General features: G+C 34.7%; 1 protein-coding gene and 1 pseudogene across 1 annotated transcript in view; one reads left to right on the top strand and one right to left on the bottom strand.

Annotated features, from left to right (window-relative positions):
• Positions 1 to 15,559, bottom strand: part of LOC135201486 (actin-like) — a 106,415-nt gene that overhangs the window by 61,882 nt on the left and 28,974 nt on the right. The gene's annotated exons all lie outside the window — the stretch shown is intronic.
• LOC135201290 (actin-like) lies at positions 11,676 to 12,408 on the top strand (annotated as a pseudogene).

Below are 15,559 nucleotides of genomic sequence, written 5' to 3'. Positions count from 1 at the left end.
AACATATTATATAGAAATATATACGTACATACATACATGTTTACGTTTTGTATATGCAGTCTTCCGCACTTTCATTTTCGTGAATTTTGCATGCTCTATAAATAATTAATATGGGAATTAATTAGGAGCAATTTTGAGCTCTTCATTACTATTCAATTCAGGAAAACCATTTTAGTCTCCCAAATATATTTAATGAGTTTACACTGTATTTCCTAGCACACCGAGAATGTCAACCCTTTGTAGTTATAGACTCATGCATTGCATTTTAAAGTGCAAACCCTTTGATCTTTGAAGTCTGATTTGTAAACAAACGACTCAAGAGGCCTGCATGTTCTGAGTTTTCTCACCGTCCCCAGATCTCTGTAAGTCCACCTTCCATCCGCGGCATTTTTCTAGAGTGTGTTTACCGATTTTTTTCGTGCTTCTGGTATCGAACGAAATGTTCTTTTACAGATAAAAGAGAAAGTAACGAAGAAAGAAAACGGGGCAAGCGAAAGTAAGGAAGAAAGAAAAATAGAGAAAGAAGCACCAGTTCAAATGCATAGTTTTTATTAATAAGTATAATCAATGGATGGATTGATGAGAATGACTGGAAGGAAGAATGTTTGCAGCTCAGTTGCTGCAGAGAACCGGAAATAGAGATGAATGGCGAGCCATGATTGCCGAAGTCCTTGGGGATGTGGCACCTTACCTTACAGACCTTACATCTTGTTCGGGTTGCCCCAGGTCCCTCAGTGTGAGGCACCTCTAATGTCTACCAGAGAGTTGCTAGTACATCTTCCGGTATATTTTGCATCTTCCAATCTTGGATGGTCTGGGATGCAGTTTAGATATTTGTCGAGCTTATTCTTAAACACATCTACGCTCACTCCTGATATATTCCTCAGATGAGCTGGCAACGCATTGAATAGACGCTGCATTATCGATGCTGGTGCGTAGTGGATTAATGTCCTGTGTGCTTTCCTTATTTTTCCTGGTATAGTTTTGGGCACTATTAATCTACCTCTGCTTGCTCTTTCTGATATTTTTAGTTCCATGATATTTTCTGCTATTCCTTCTATCTGTTTCCATGCCTGAATTATCATGTAGCGTTCTCTTCTCCTTTCTAGACTATATAATTTTAAGAATTGTAGTCTTTCCCAGTAGTCTAGGTCCTTAACTTCTTCTATTCTAGCTGTAAAGGACCTTTGTACACTCTCTATTTGTGCAATATCCTTTTGATAGTGTGGGTACCATATCATATTGCAATATTCAAGTGGACTACGAACATATGTTTTATAAAGGCATAATCATGTGCTTCAGCTTTTCTTTTTTGTTTTGAAGTGCCGTAACAACATTCCCATTTTTGCTTTACATTTTGCCAACAGAGTTGCTATTTGATCATTGCATAACATGTTCCTATTCATCATCACACCAAGGTCTTTAACTGCTTCCTTATTTGTGATGGTCTCATTATTAGGTCCCTTATATGCATATAGCTTTCTTTCTCTGTCTCCATAATTTATTGATTCAAATTTATCAGAGTTAAATACCATCCTATTTACCTCTGCCCAATCATATACTTTGTTAAGGTCTCTTTGTAGAGGCGTTCCTATCTTCATCACAAGTAATTTCTCTACTTATTCTTGTGTCATCTGCGAAACTACTCACTACCGAATCTTTAACATTATTGTCTATGTCTTCAATCATAATAACAAACAGTATTGCTGCTAACACCGTACCTTGCGGCACACCGGATATTACCTTGGCTTCATCCGATTTCTCGTCGTTTGCAATAACTATCTGTTTTCTGTTGTGTAAAAATTCTTTTAACCATTTTCCTACTTTATCCACGATATTGTGTTTTCTAATTTTCTTCGCTAATATATTATGGTCTACTTTATCAAAAGCTTTTGCAAAGTCTAAATAAACCACATCTGTTTCATTTCCGCTTTTCATATTTTTGAATATGTTCTCACGGTGGACTAACAGTTGGGTTTGTGTACTTTTTCCGGGTACGAAACCATGTTGTCCTTTATTAAACAAATTATTTTTTATTAAATGTTTCATAATATTTTTCTTCATTACCCTTTCATACACTTTCATAATATGTGATGTTAGACTACAAAGGCCTATAATTAACTTGCCTCTAGTCTTGATCCACTTTTGAAAGTAGGGGTAATATATGCTAATTGTGCCCTCATCATATATCTTGCCTGTATCTACACTTTGTCTTAATAATATTGCAAGTGGCTTTGCGTTAGAATGAACTACTTTCTTTAACAAAATAGCAGGAATTCCATCTGGCCCTGCAGCAGCTCCATTTTTAATTTCATTAATAGCCTGCACAATATCGGCTTCATTAATATCTATGTCAGCTAAATATTCACTATTTTCATCCCTTACTTCTATATCATTATCTTCATTATCTATTCTAGGGGGGAATTCTCTCTTATATCGTTCTGCCAGTATGTTGCAAATTTCCTTTTTTTTCATTCGTTAATCTCCCTTCAATTCTCAGAGGGCCTATTTCTATTCTTCTTTTATTCATCTTCTTCGCATATGAGTATAATAGTTTGATGATGATGATGATGATAAGCGACGGTAATATTAAATACCGACGTCACTAGAAAGTATGAGAGGATGTTAGTAAGTAAATGTGAATTACTCATAAATACCAACAGTGCACTCGTTAATTTAGCAGTTCATTTGCCCCCGGATGTTCAAATTTTCACTTGAATAGATAATAGGCATGTCCATCATATATCTTTATATAGGAGAAGACTTAGAATTATGTCGATGTAGAATGTCCAACGACCTGCGCTGTTTTTGTTCGCGTGACATCGCCTTGAGTTCAGTTGTTACCAAGTCGGTAGCGATGTGCTGCTGCACTCTCTCTCTATCTCTCTCTCTCTCTCACACACACACACACGATACCTCAACTGTTATTATCTCTCTCTCTCTCTCTCTCTCTCTCTCTCTCTCTCTCACACACACACACACACACACACAACACACGATACCTCAACTGTTATTCTCTCTCTCTCTCTCTCTCTCTCTTCTCTCTCCTCTCTCTCTCTCTCTGACACACACACGTATACACAGTACCTCAACAGTTATTTTTTCTCGTCAGTCTTGAATGTTAATTTTTTTATCATTTACAAATGTTTGCATATATGATTACAATATAATCAGAGATTCGTAAACCAGGTCTGATTTTTTTTTTAATTACAAGGAATGCATGAGATGTATTAAAGTTACTAATATTCGCCATTAATATGGTCAGAACTCAACAGCCTTGTTAATCGTAAGCTTAATCTTCCTACGGTTATCATATCACCAAAAGAAGTATGTTGACGCATAAGAAGTTATCGAGACAGGGCAGAAGTAGGTCAAAGTTAGCGTTGGTCCACTGCCCACCGCCCCCCCCCCCCCCCCCCCCCCTCTCTTCTCTTCCTCTCTCTCTCTCTCCTCTCTTCGTCTCTCTCTCTCGCTCTCTCTCTCTCTCTCTTCTTTCTCTGTCTCTCTCTCTCTCTCCACGTGAAGAGATCGGAGATTAGATGTTAAATCAGGGGAGATAAATGACGCACGAATCTGAATACTTTGGCTTTGGGTTGCAACCTTCCCTTGAGAAGCGACAGAAGACAGGCATGAGGTGCCGGCATAAATCTTTTCTCCTCCCTTTCCCCAGCCCCCATTCTCCTAACCCCCAACCACCCCCCCCCCCCCTCTCTCTCTCTCTCTCTCTCTCTCTCTCCTCTCTCTCTCTCTCTCTCTCTCTCTCTCCATTGAAAACGGGAAGAAGTTACATCACCAGTCGTGGTATGGGATTTCACTGACCACATATAACGCTGGCTTGGTTTCAATAACGGTTACTGGATTTCCTTCCGTGTGTTTATTCTTATTGTATATTTAGTTTTCTCTTTGGTATGGATTATGCTTAGACAAACCCCTAATTGTTGTCTGATATCTGTCGTGTGCGCATTGTAATTATGAGTCATTAACTCCTTTAAACTTTTTATTGACGACAGCAGAGTAATGATTTTTCCCTTACTCCCCTTTGAATATGTGTCCAGAAATCCATTATTTTAACATTTTATGCCTCTCATACCTTTCTCTTAAGATTTTTTGAAAGATCGCTCTGTCCTACCCTTGGTAGAACACTTGTAATGCTGTTAAAAGGAATATGTTTTGAAGAAATTCTAGCGCAGGCGATAAATTCATAATGCTTAAGATAATTCTTTGTATTGCGTGACTGCATGCGTACTTTTTTCACGTTTCGATCGGGTAATTTGTTGTACCTCGTGGATAGTATTTGATCTACTCACTTTTACTTATGAATTACTATATGCACAGTTACTTTTGTACAGTGACTTATTTTTACGGACGGTGTTTGACTTACGAAGAATCATTTCTATGATCTTAAAGTTTATAAAAAATTTATATCAGAAATGGCTCTTTTATTTGGTGGTTAAATGTTAAGCTTTACTTTAGTAACCTATTTTCTCGTGAAATAATTTCGCCAGTTTTACGTAAGCAAGAGATATTGAAATTATATGGGGTGTGTCCGTAGAGTTATGTGAGTGATACTTCTACGCTCACCACTGATTTTCTTTTTTGAAATTTTTTCCAACTAGTTTTTTTTGCTCCTCTCTCTCTCTCTCTCTCTCTCTCTCTCTCTCTCTCTCTCTCTCTCTCTCTCTCTTGCTTGAAATGTGAAATAAAAAAGTTGCAAGATCCATTCCCGTTGACTTGTGCGTTCATGGAAATTTCCTTCTCCCGCCCTCGACTTAGCAAGCTGTGCCCCAAATAAAATAAGATTACTTATTTTTTACTGTATATCCACAGGCGTAAATTATCGAGCATTCTAACATATTTTGTAATATCGTTATACTATATACGTCCGCGCACACGCAAAAACTAGGTCTTACATAGTGACATGCATACAATTAATATAAATTATTATGTTATACATATGCATATATGTGTGTGTGTTTGTATTTGTGTATTCCACCAGTATACTTTCTTTCCTAATAGGAATGTCACCAGAAATAAAAATGACATTCAGCACTACGTAAGCTGATACTCCACTGGAAAGCTAAATAATAAGATAAGACAAAGAGAGAGAGAGAGAGAGAGAGAGAGAGAGAGAGAGAGAGAGAGAGAGATTTAGAGAGAGGTGAGAGAGAGGAGAGAGAGAGAGAGAGAGAGAGATGGCAGGTCTTTTAAAAACAGAGGACGCTTGTCTCCTAATCATTTCTCATTTACGGCGTATTAATATTCACAGAAAATGAAGCGACACCACCTCTGGCTTTTCTGTCATGCCTCGAGAGTGAAGGGAATCGAAGTGTATATAAAAAAAAAAGAGAGAGGGGGGGGGGAAGAGTAGGGGGATAGTGTTGGAATCCAAAAAGAATTTTTCCGTAAACAAGAGAGAGGATCGATAACGAACCTTTGTTTAGAATGCGCCTCTTCGTTTTTAAGAGTGTTTTTGCCGTTTGAATTCCTGTTCAGAGGAAGTTACTAGCATCGCTGACCAATGGGCACCCTCTCTCTCTCTCTCTCTCTCTCTCTCTCTCTCTCTCTCTCTCTCTCTCAGGGTGCACATCCCAATAGCTCCTGTTGGATAAACAACTTTCTCTCTCTCTCTCTCTCTCTCTCTCTCTCTCTCTCTCTCTCTCTCTCTCTCTCTCTCCAGCTGCCAAGAAACTTGCAAGTCACAGACTAAGTAAATAGCATGAGTCTGTTCCGTTTTTTTTGGAGATCTTCCCGCGAACCTTAAGCCCAACGAGGCAAGACCTTTTATCCGACTTTTATTTGTAGATGTTTGACGTGTTGCGGATGAGCGTTATTTGTAAGTGTACGAAGAGGCTCATATTGGGAACGTTTTCCGCTTAGTGGTTCACGACTGAAGAGTTAGATGGGGAATGTGTCAGTGATTTTGTTTATTTATTTATATTTTTTCACTTTTGGAGAATTAGCTCTAAAGAAACCTTCGTATCGCTTACAAAAAAAAAAAGAAATATGTATGGAAATTTGAGTAATTTTATTATAAGCATTCTCTAAATCTTGGTATTTACAAATAGTAAAAGGAAATAATCAGTATGCACAGTAGAAACCTTTGTTTCTTTATTTTCTTTTCCCACTAGAAGGCCAGGTCTTAAAGGGGGTGTGTTTACGTTCTGTTCCTTCAGTCCCTAATTAAAGGTATTTGTCTATGGTCTCTACGGGGCTTAAGTGCCTTTTGCCCTACTTCTTTGCACCAACGGTGTTCATTCGACCCTGTTCCGTCTAAGAGACGAAATGTCTTTCAAATCAATTAATGTTTTGCTCGAACTTTTTGTTTTCCGAAAGGAGACATAGTCCACCAATTCTTTTATGCCTCAGAATGTACGGAGAGTCACCACTTCTTTCACTTTTACATGGTTACTTTTGTCGCATAGGGCATCGACAGCATTGGCTAATTTTAAACAAAAAGCAAGGGATACTCAACTAAAGTATCATGATTGCCATTTATGCTTAATTTTTCCATCTTTTTTTTGACAACCACTTTTGTTAGCATCTGTTATGGGTTACCTAATGTATTTTTCCAAACTTGCTTTCTTTCTATGGAGGGTCAAGATTGATTAACTAAAGATTATATCGCAAAGTGTAACAAATCAAAATTGCAGATTCCGTTACACTTACCTTCCCTTGATTAATAAAGATTAATATAATACACTTTCATATACATACACATAAATAGTATAGTATAGTATGTGTGTATGTATATATAATATATATATATATATATATATATATATATATATATATATATATATATATATATGTGTGTGTGTGTGTGTGTGTGTGAGTGTGCGTGTGTGCGTGTGTGCGTGTGTGTGTGTGTGTGTGTGTGTGTGTGTGTGTGTAAAATGAAGCAAGTATATTAAAGGTGAATGTAGATTTTTCTCTACCCATTTAGAACGTCTTTGACTATAATTTTTTTTTTCCCTGAGGTCCTGTTCAGTGGTTTTTGTTAGCACCATTGTGTCCCTTAACACCCAACGCCATTAAGCCGCGTTAAGAAGACAGGTTTCTGTGGTGCTATTTAGCCTGTAAGAAGGATTGGTCCTTGATAACTCCGTTGTCCCAAAACCTGAACCAGAAATCTGCACCCTGGGCTCTATCGTGAATTTTTCGTTGAAGTAATTCTAACTGAAAAGGCAGAGAGAGACAAAGAAGGTATGGATTTTGACTTTAAGTGAAGATACGTTTGCTATAAATTTGCTTTTCATTATGTCACGAAGAATTTGGATTAACTATGTTCCAAGTGGCAGAAAAAGTTGACGCTAATTTGTAATATTTAATGTTTACAAGTTGATGCTAAAAATAGCTGAGTTTTATTTGATGGCTCGTCAAAGTGCTATTGGGGTTCTACTTACTTTCTAGCTAAAAACTTCCCAAGCACTTACAACCTGAGGGAGTTGTTCCTTATTTTTTAAGAGAAAATCCGTTTTGCATGTAGAGCTCTTCCCACCTTACGTGATCTAACTTTACGTAAGTGGTACACACCTACAGTAAGGTGTTAAAATTTTGTGTCTAATTTGATGAATCAGCTTGAATATGTTGGTTATCTTTTTGTCGTCATTACTGATTACACCATTATTTAGGTTTTATTTACCGTTGTACATTGCTCAAATTCTTTGTAATGTTTTTAATATTTATTGCCTAATCCGTAATATATTAGTGGGAAAATGCGTAAAAATCAACGGCCAGCATTATAAAGTTACCTCATATTTTTTGTTGCTTTGAAATAAACAGAAAAGGAAATCAGAAGAGGGTTATAAATTTTAAGCTCACTCCGCCTATGAATGACGTCATTTATAACTATTGCTGAATTTAATATATGTTCTTTCGTTTATTTATTTGGTTTAGTATGATATAGTACACGCACACAACACACACACACACACACACACACACACACATATATATATATATATATATATATATATATATATATATATATATATATATATGTGTGGGGTTGTCTTTTGTTGGGCAACAATATAATCCTAAATTGTTTAAAATATATATAATTATAAATATACATATATATAAATTAATATATAATTAATATATATATATAATATATATAGTTATATATAAATTAATATTATATATCTATATATATATATAAATATATATATAATATAAATATATTATAGTATATACATATATAGATATATATATATATATATATATATATATATATATATATAATTTAATTTTTTATAAATAAATTTAAAAATATATATTATATATTTATTTTATATATTCCTTGATAAATAGTATATATATATGTGTGTGTGTGTGTGTGTGTGTGTGTATATATATGTCTATATGTATAAACTATCTATATATATATATATCTCTATATATTATGTTGTGCGTGTGTTTGTGTTGTGCATAACATTTTTTATTTTATTTCAGTGAAAAGAAAGCTTTTAGTTATTTTTAGATGTAACGATTAACCTCGATATCATATGAAAAAATATAGAGTTCCTTCAAATTATAAAATGTCACAACTGTTTTAGTGCGTCTGTGTTTCCATTTAAACGACAATTAAAAATAAATTATACAAAGATAATTTAACAAATATCAAAGTCTAGCATCAATTGGAACCCAAGGCATTTTTCCTTTTTTCTTTTTTTTTGACAGTTACTATGACTGCTCATCTCCTGAAATGAGTTTACTACGGATTCTGTAGGCATATCAAAATATTCATCTATACTTCTGTATATATATATATATATATATATATATATATATATATATATATATATATATATATATATGTGTGTGTGTGTGTGTGTGTGTGTGTGTGTGTGTGTTTGTGTGTGTGCGTGTGCATGTGTGTGTAGTTTCGTGGAACGTAAATTTCTAGTTTTGTGAAGACCCTACTGACTCTGGATGGCTATCACCGCTTGTATACTCGCAAATGCGATACTGGTGACATATGTTAAGCTCAGTGTCTTGGAAGGGGGTAGAATCCCTTATTCAAAATACTTCTAACCCATTGCCTTGGGAAGTAAAGTCATTAGTGTCCGGCTAGCAAATCAGTCTCTTACTTCGGGGCTTCAACAAGATATTTTGAGAATAAGCATTGCATATAACTTTAAATTTTCTGGCTATAGTTACCACATCTATTACCTGAATGCTGTTGGTATTGGACATAATGCAGCCACTATCCTTGAGTAAATTGGGATTTACTATTTATCGTTTGACAAGTACCAGAACGTTAGTCTTATGAGAGACTGATATCACTGGCCAAAAGGCATGTTGCGGCAGTGGGTAATGGGATAGAATGAGATATTAGAATCCCCAAACTTGCACCTCTCCTAAATGGGAGAAACCATTCATATGGCTTAACGTTTATGATAGAAACCGTTCTACAGGGTGTCCATAAGTCCCAGTACCATTCAGAACAATAAATACTAGTAATTTGAGATTACGCTCGAAAATTTCCAGCGAGAACTTAAGCAATAGATTTGAGTATAGAAAAATAAGATAAAAAGGAAGCTGTTACATATTTTGAGAGATCTGAAAGAGAGCATCCCATCCCTCTGACCACAGCGTGATCAAAGGGAATTCTTTGGGATTTCGAGGTAACAGTTTGAGATCGGGCAATAACATGCCATATACCCTAGTTAACCAAATCAAAATTTGGAGTGGTTTTTAGCTCTATAATGAGAAAGAGACAGGGGTGCTATAAAGCGAGAGAGAGAGAGAGAGAGAGAGAGAGAAGGATGAGAGAGGAGATGAGAGAGAGACGAGAGAGAGAGAGAGAGAGAGAATTACGTTATAAAAAAAAAAAGCTTTTAAAGGAGATAGGAAAAAGTTTGTCAAGAAGCAAGAGGCGGTAACGGTTAGATTGAGAGAAAAAATTTAAAGTTTTTTATTCAATCACATTTTACGATTCCTTATTTTTCTAACAAGTCATTTTTGACTGCTTAAACAATAATTTGATATAAACAACACAAGTATTTTTCAGGTACTGTCAAAACTAACTGTCTGTTGCTTACGCAAAGATATACACAGTCGAGTCAACGACTGCCCTGTACTGAGAGTATGGTAGTACCGTTGCCATCTTGAAATATGAACCACTTAAAGAAACTTACTATATCGGTTATGTGTCCTTGGCAGCTTGGTCCCTTGTGTTTTATGAACCGGAAAGGTCGTTGCATTAAAGAGCTTTTGGCTAAACTTCGCATCCCTAAGAATCATATGGAGTAGGCCTGTATAAAAAGGGAGTAAGGGCCGGAGGTCCTCTAGTCGTTCACATGTTAGTTGGCAGTGAGAACAATTACTGCGGGGGTGTAGTGCCACCACGAAGTGCCATTCTTCCGGAGCATTACTGAGAGAGAGAGAGAGAGAGAGAGAGGGAGAGAGAGAGAGAGAGAGAGCGAGTTCGAAATTTTCGAAGTGAGAGTGAGGGGATGGTGTATCATCAGCAGTTTTCACTATAAAGCTTTGTTTGATTGATATGCTCTCGTGATTTATATTCAAATGCACTCAAATATTAATTTAACCTATAGCATATTTTTCAGAAATTCCGTTTTTATTATTCAACAAGAATATACTACTTCTAACGCCAGAGATGCATGATTTCTAATTTTTATAAAGTTTTTTAATCATTACAAGTATTGAAAAATCGCCAGTACAGCATTGTCGCTAGCTGATAGTTCACCATACGTAATGACCTGTTAATGTTAGAGGACGAAAATCAAGTCTCATATTTGTAATTAACCAAAAGTTGGTTTCAGTGATGTGTTACAATATAGAATAGTAAGAATTTTATGAGTTTTTTTCCAAAATATGGCTGAAGTCACTACCAAGAAAATACTGGATGCGTGCGAGTGTTTCGTTGTAATTCAGTTTAAGAAATTACAGGAACTCATAACAAACGCCAACAATTTTCTTGCTTTTATATATATTTATTTATTTATTTATTTATTCATTTATTTGTGTTTGTAAGCATCGATGCGTGTTTGTCACTGGTTTGCAGTATTCCCCAGGGCTAGATTTACATGCGTGTACTATCTCCAATTGAAAGAACTTTCGTTACTCTGTTAAGCCATATATTTTATTCGTGTGATATCAGACATCTAACACAGTGAAGAAATGTGAGGTGATTTTTTTCTAACTCTTAAACTTTTGTCGATAAAAATTACCCCCTATACTTAAGTATTCAAAGGATATACAATAATCATAGAGGAAGGGAATGCTATGTTTTTTGTAGAGAGCCGACCTTACAACATGATATGTTGCTTTAGAAATAAAAATTCATTCCAGTAGCTTGGTTATAATTTAGCATATGTTGATGTAAAAAATGCACTGCCTGTAAAATTTTGCAAGGGTGGGTGACCGAATTTTTTTTAACATTACAGTTAGTATATTACAAATTAATTACAGCTTTGTGGGCAATAAATGGCTTTTAACCATATTCTTGGAGTCATCTTGCTCATCAAGTTGAAGGTAATACTCTCGTAAGATAGAAAAGGTAATGATGAATCGATAAGATTAATCCACTTTACCCTCCTTTACAGTCCCTTGGTAATGCTACATTACCTCTATAAAACTTTAATCACTGTTGCTTTAATCTTATAAAACTTCTCTGTGTTCGAGAGTAAATTTAGATAGTTTGTCCCACCATGCTTACTGAGGGCCCCCTTAATCCCAAGTCCAACCGTGAGAAGATTACTCAGATTATGTTCGAGTTCTTCATCATACCTGCCACTTATGTCTGCATCCAGGCTGTCCTCTTCCTCTACACCTGTGGCCGTACCACAGGTGAGGTTTGCGATTCCGGTGATGGTGTTTTTCACGTGTCCCATTATAAGAAAGTTTTGCTCTTCCTCTTGCCATCCTCTGTCTGGACTTGGCAGGTCATGATATCACCGATCACCTTGGTAAGATTTACGACGAAGAAGGGCTACCCACTTCGCTACCACTGCTGAACGTGAGATCGTCCGTGACATAAAGGAGAAGCTTTGCTTCATTGCCTTGGGCTCTTGAGAGTAAAATGAATTTCGCTGCAGCCTATTCTTCTTTAGATAAGCCCCAAAATATTACTATGAGTAGCTAGTGTTTCCGTGCTCCCGAGTCTCTATCCCAGCCTTCTGGTGTTCACGAGGTTGTCCACAATTCCATCATGTGTGACATCGACATCAGGAAGGACCCTTTGGCCAATATTGTCAAGTCTGGCGGTTCCTGCATGCATGCTGGTCCATCAAGATCAAGATCATCGCTTCCCCTAAGAGGAAGCACTCCTCTTGGATTGGTGGCTTCATCCTTGGTTGCATGCCTGCCTTCCAGAACTTGTGGGCCACCCAAGAAGAATATGACGAATCTGGTCCTGGTGTCGTCCACTGGAAACGGTTTTAGATTTTGTGCTGTAATCTTTGCTTGCGTTATTTGTAATAAGTGTTAAGAATATCTCCTACTGATTTCATATATGGGAAATATTGTATATTCACTTTTATTTCTTATGCGAAATGGAGGAGTGAGAGAGATGCATTATTTTTGGATATGGTAATGGAAAGAGTATTTTCTAATAAAGAGTATAGACATTTATATTTTTATGGAAAGATTTCTAGACCTTAATTGTTATTAAAGGCTTGCTCATTTTAGTAAGATTTTGCTGCGTTACTTCAAAAATGTAAATTCATTCTTCTATCTTGGATATAATTTAGCATATGTTGATGTACAAAATGCACTACCTGTAAAATTTTGCAGTCATCAATATGCAAGATTTCAGATACCTCTAAAATTGTATAAAAATATTTTCTTACTCATACAAATATTATATATAAATATATATATATATATATATATATATATATATATATATTATATATATGTGTGTGTGTGTGTGTGTGTGTGTGTGTGTGTGTGTGTGTGTGTGTGTCGGCGCGTGTGCGTGTGTGTGTGTGTGTGTGTGTGTGTGTGTGTATGTATGCTTAAAAAATCACAGTAGATGCACGTGACTTCATTAGAATAACGAATACCACAGGAAAATGATAGTCAGAATTCCTTTTGTCTTTACTAGGACATTGTCAAGGAACGCATGAAATACAATTGCAGAGAAAAGATCTCAGGTACACAACAAGGTCAAGAATACTAGATGGTTAATTGTCAAAAGGGTAAAAATTAAAGAGATAATCCAGGATTATCGGATATCACACGGTCACAAACCTAGATATAGATTTAACCCTAACCGAAATTAAAAAAGTATCCGTACAGTCCAAAACATGTAAAAACTGAATATATTAATTTTGTTCCTTATATTTATATACAACTTTTTTCATTATGAAGGCGTCAAGTGTGATAAAGTCTATTACAGAGAGACCGGTGAATCTCTTTCACAACGTCTCAAACAGCACCAATGTTCTGTGAGAACTGGGCAAATATCGAATGCATTATTCGTACATATGAGAGATTTAGATCATCTTATTAACTGGAGTCAAGCAGGAGCCTTAATTCCATATAATGACACAATTAAAAGAAATATCATTGAATCTTGTTTCATCAATTCAAATAATGGAAATGTTATAAATTTAAGTCTTGGTTTATCTAAACTTGATGCCTTCATAATGAAAAAAGTTGTAGATAAATATATAAGCAACAAAATTAATATATTCAGTTTTTACATGTTTTGAACAGTACGGATACTTTGTAGTTTCTGTTAGGGTTAAATCTATGTTTAGGTTTGTGACCATGTGATATCCGATAATCCTGGATTATCTCTTTAATTTTTACCCTTTTGACAATTAACCATCTGGTATTCTTGATCTTGTTGTGTACCAGAGACCTTTTTCTGCAATTGTATTTCATGCGTTCCTTGACAATGTCTTAGTAAAGACGAGGCGCTTGGATTTCTGACTATCATTTTCCTTTGGTATTCGCTTATATATATATTTATTATATATATAATAATATATATATATGATTATTATATTATATCTATATATATAATATATATATAGTATATATATATTATATATATATAGATATATATATATATATATGGATATATATATATATATGTATATATTATGTTATTATAATATATATATATTATAATATATATATATATATTATATATATATATATTATATATATTGTTTGATGTCAGATGGTAAGATATCGCGGGATTTTAAATGAATAAAACATCTATATGTCTAGCACTTTCTTCAAAACATTTGTAGTCATTTTCCAACCGAATTAATCGTGTTAAATACCGCCAATCAAAATAGCTTAGTGTACATGCATGCTGATAAACGCATATCCACGATGTTTGGCATACCAGACAGGCAACAAAGCACTAAATGAGCTTTAAGCCTGTAGAATGTATGTTGGACTGACTTTACGGTGGGTCCCCTTTGTGGTTATATGCCAAAATATCTGAAACTTCCACGAAGAATACTCGTCACGAGCACTTATCTGGTGTTTGGTGCCTTTGTTGGACTATGCAATCCCTTATAATTTTACACAAAATATAAGAGGGGTATTCACTCTACGTAAATGAACAGTTACGTTAATGATATATATGTTGCAGGTATTATTATCTGTACTATATCCGTCCCAGAAAGAACAAAAAAAGTGTCATAATTAATGAAGAGAACATATGCTTGTGAATTATTTCATTACGTCGTAATTCATATATCACTGATTAAAAGAAAATATCAAAGTATTTTATGAACATTTTCAGTACGTTGTATAGACATTATGTTTATATATATATATATATAATATATATATATATAGCTAATATATATATATATATATATATATATATATCTATATATATATTATATATATATATATATATATATATATATATATATATATATGTGTGTGTGTATATATATGTGTGTGTGAACAAGGTTACAGCCACAAAGGAAAATAGAGATGCTTGAGATAATAATCACTATCGTCTTATTACCGAGACTTGGTCACAGCAACTAAAGATATACATAGACAGGGGCTTCTATATTATATATATAATATATATATATATATATATATATATATATATATATATATAGTGTATGTAATATATATATATATTATATATATATAATTATATATATATATATAGTGTGTGTGTGTGTGTGTGTGTGGTTGGTATAAGTCCCAAGGGAATACGAAAAGTTGGGGCAGGTCACAGAACGTATATTATATATATATATATATATATATATTATATATATATATATATATATTATATATTATATATATATATAATTGTATACATATATATGTCCTTACGTCCGTAAAGTGCAGCTTTATGGTTTCTCAACAATCTTTAGAAGGGGTTGCATCACAGAGGGGTAATTATCAACAATATTCAAGTTAAGAGATTGCTACCCCCAAGCCCTCTCCCCTGGGCCATAGTTGATACTGGTGTTCATATACAAGTGGGGCAACATGAACATCGCTTGCCGGTATCGAACCACGTATTGCGCAAATATAAATTGCATGCATATCCACTTTTAACTTCAATATACAAAATAATTGTTTCAAATTGTAATCA

The sequence above is a fragment of the Macrobrachium nipponense genome, chromosome 28 (genome assembly GCF_015104395.2).
Source record: "Macrobrachium nipponense isolate FS-2020 chromosome 28, ASM1510439v2, whole genome shotgun sequence".
NCBI lineage: Eukaryota > Metazoa > Arthropoda > Malacostraca > Decapoda > Palaemonidae > Macrobrachium > Macrobrachium nipponense.
This window is presented reverse-complemented; position numbering and strand designations above follow the sequence as displayed.